This window comes from Limulus polyphemus, unplaced genomic scaffold (assembly GCF_000517525.1).
Source record: "Limulus polyphemus unplaced genomic scaffold, Limulus_polyphemus-2.1.2 Scaffold5736, whole genome shotgun sequence".
Classification (NCBI taxonomy): Eukaryota; Metazoa; Arthropoda; class Merostomata; order Xiphosura; family Limulidae; genus Limulus; species Limulus polyphemus.
The window spans coordinates 2,300-5,637 of NW_013671346.1; the positions used below are offsets into that span (position 1 = coordinate 2,300).

At 28.7% G+C, this 3,338-nt stretch overlaps 1 long non-coding RNA gene across 1 annotated transcript; it reads left to right on the top strand.

Moving 5' to 3' along the window:
- The first annotated feature begins 1,595 nt into the window (after nt 1–1,595).
- On the top strand, nt 1,596–2,199 carry LOC111089273. Its single transcript, XR_002613560.1, has 2 exons — nt 1,596–1,783; nt 1,848–2,199. It is a non-coding gene; the product is annotated as an uncharacterized LOC111089273 (long non-coding RNA).
- Nucleotides 2,200–3,338: the final 1,139 nt, after the last annotated feature.

The window sequence follows — 3,338 nt, forward strand, 5'->3', positions numbered from 1 at the left end:
ATCCGTAGAGTTAAATAATTAGTTATCCATATCCGTAGAGTTAAATAATTAGTTATCCATATCCGTAGAGTTAAATAATTAGTTATCCATATCCGTAGAATTAAATAATTAGTTGTCCATATCCGTAGAGTTAAATAATTAGTTGTCCATATCCGTAGAGTTAAATACTTAGTTATCCATATCCGTAGAGTTAGGTCGTAATAAAGTTGAACGACACATCAAACACTACTCAGTACAATTAATCGAAAAATAGGTTTAATTTTCGTGAGATGAGATGTTTTTTTCATGTACGAAACAATGTACTTACTTTTATTGATTTGTGTACCGCAGCATTTGTGAACGAGAAATTTTAAAAGTGCAACACATTATTGATTGCAATTCTGATGCACAGGCTAGTAGGAGTCACTTACAGCTACAGTTTTTATCTGCTCCTATAAAAATCGAAACCTTGTCACGCTTACACATTTCCTCGTAGCGAACGTACACTTGAATTGTTCACTGGAATTTGAATAAAAATATATTTTGAAGGTACAATTTATTTCATAAAGTTACAGTTTCTTCAGTCTTATAAACATATTTAAGGATTTTTTTTTTAGGTTTATGGCCTAAATAATTTCTTACAGTTTTCTCGGCTAATCAATCATGTATCATTGTTGCTTTAAGATAATATGTTAAAGGGTTTGACTTCGCAAGATAAAATTAATGTTTTTACGTTCTTTATTCATATAGTAAAGTGAATACAATTTAGTCTTCTGTGTTTTGAAAGTGGTAAGAATATAACACGATGAGAAGGGAAAGGTTTTAAAACCACATTCATTGTATCAATATTAAACGATGTATTGACTACCCACTAACTGGTCGATTAAAGATACTGAATGATTAAATCTACTGATATTTGGTTATGAATTAGTGATAAATCATCTATTAATTAATTACAAATGGTAGATGACATTTGGTAAATTAAAGGTCCTTGTTGTTTATTCTGTAAGCAGATTTCAAGTAATCGTTGGAGACTCTCAATACTTGATAATTAAAGATGTTATAAGTAAGGAATTCTTAATTATTAAAAAATTAGTCAATTCTTTAGCATTATGTAGATTTAGAAAATCTAAAATGATTGGTTCCGAGTAAATCAATGTTATAACTATTTTATGTACTTGCAGAGTTGATTATGATTAACTCTAGAGACTTAATTTCTAAGGTTCTAAGCCCCTATCATTAAAGTGATTATTGTTTTGGAATAACTTAGGATTAAAGGCTCTAGACGCATTATTGTTCAAGTGTTATAGTTGGTTTAATAGAGATTATTTGTTCCTAATAACTGAAGAGACTCGATTGATTGTTAGGCTACAGGTTCTGAATCACTGGAGACGATGTAATCCTTAGAAAAGCAAACATTTGGAGAGGCTGTGCTTAGTTTTGGATACTGTAACTTCGGATTACGAAATTATTGAAGGTACTACATATTAATAGTTGGTAATAATGTAATTTGTCAATTATTATGATATGAAAAATGAGCGGTTTTTATATATATCTATTCGTTGAGAAAACTGTGTATTTTGTATATGTAATCCCTGAAGAAACTGTGTATTTTTTATGTAATCCTTGAGAAAACTGTGTATTTTGTATATGTAATACTTGAAGAAACTGTGTATTTTGTATATGTAATACTTGAAGAAACTGTGTATTCTGTATATATAATCCTTGAGAAAACTGTGTACTTTGTATATGTAATACTTGAAGAAACTGTATATTCTGTAGGTTCTGTATTTAATTCTTGAAGGTAATATGGGTTACAGACACTTAGTCCTTGAAGAGACTGTTGATTCTGTATTTAATTCTTGAAGGTACTATGGGTTACAGACACTTAGTCCTTGAAGAAACTGTTGCTTCTGTAGGTTCTGTATTTAATTCTTGAAGGTACTATGGGTTACAGACACTTAGTCCTTGAAGACAGACACTTAGTACTTGAAAAACCTAAATATTTTGGTATATACAACCTAGAAAACATTTAAGATTTGAATGCCTAATGCATAGACATATTCCAATGTTAAACACGTTCACTTTATATACTACGAAAACAAATAATGTACTTTAGTAATAGTAAACTTACTGGAGTTTTTAGAAGTTTGTACGTCCATTTTGAAAATGCTAATAAACTAATCCACGAACTATCGTGTTTGTGACTGGAAAGGTTTACAAAACTCACTTACAGCCTTCTTGAATTTGAGCGCTTTTCTGTTCTTCTACATCGTAAAAATATAAACTTTATACAAACGAAATATAAGTATTTTTTTATTAAATGTGTTTTTTTGTGACAAATGCGATTCGTTAAATAAATTGTTTTGGTTGTATTTAATACAAAAAGAAAGTAATATATAACATTAATATTTTATTCCCTATAAAACCATCAACACTCCTGTTCTTTACGTAGAATACATTAAATAAAATACAATAAAGTCACAAGATAGAAAATACAATATTAACAAATAAAATTTATAGAAACCAAACAGTTACATTTATTGAACACTTTAATGTTTTAAACAAGAAAGAATCGTCAGGAAAATTTTATATGAATCTAATTAATTTCATATTATTAAACATAAATTGGTTTATTTCTTGCTTGTTCTTCATGGCCTAAAGATGTAGAATTTAAAACCCTATAAGCACTAAAATCGATCTGCTAAATTTAATTATAAGATTCATTACTCTTGTCAATATTTTTCTGATTAGCTCTGCATAAACTAGCTATACGAAACATCAGCCACATAATAATAGAACATTTTATTGACAAGAAAATGACAGAAAATAATTTGTAAATTTTCCTTGTTTGTTAAGGAATACTGCTAATATCAGGAACAGACGGTTTGTATTTCCCATAAGCTGATTTATTGGTTACACAGCCAAATGAAGAATTACCTTGATATTTTATTTCATTTGTTACTGCACTGACGATTACCAAAACACCGACAAAAAAATGAGGCAAAACTTAGTTATTCTAAATACAAGAAACAAACCAAAATCTTATTTTATGTTTAATTACATCAAATTTTGTTGTATTGAGAAAAATAATTTATTTCTTTTATATTAGAGAACGTGTAAGAAAAGGTCATTTTTACGTAGAGATCCCATGTAATATATCTTTAGTTTTGTCTCTCTATGTAATTAATAGTGTTTTCCTTTTCAAGCAAGGAGCAAACGATTCAACACAGTTGTATAATGAAAACAGGCACACTTACTGCCCTAAGTAACATAGTATCAACTTCATTGGTACGTTTTTCTATTGAACGTCTCGCAATATTAATTAATGACAAAGGCAATTAACACAGTTACAATAA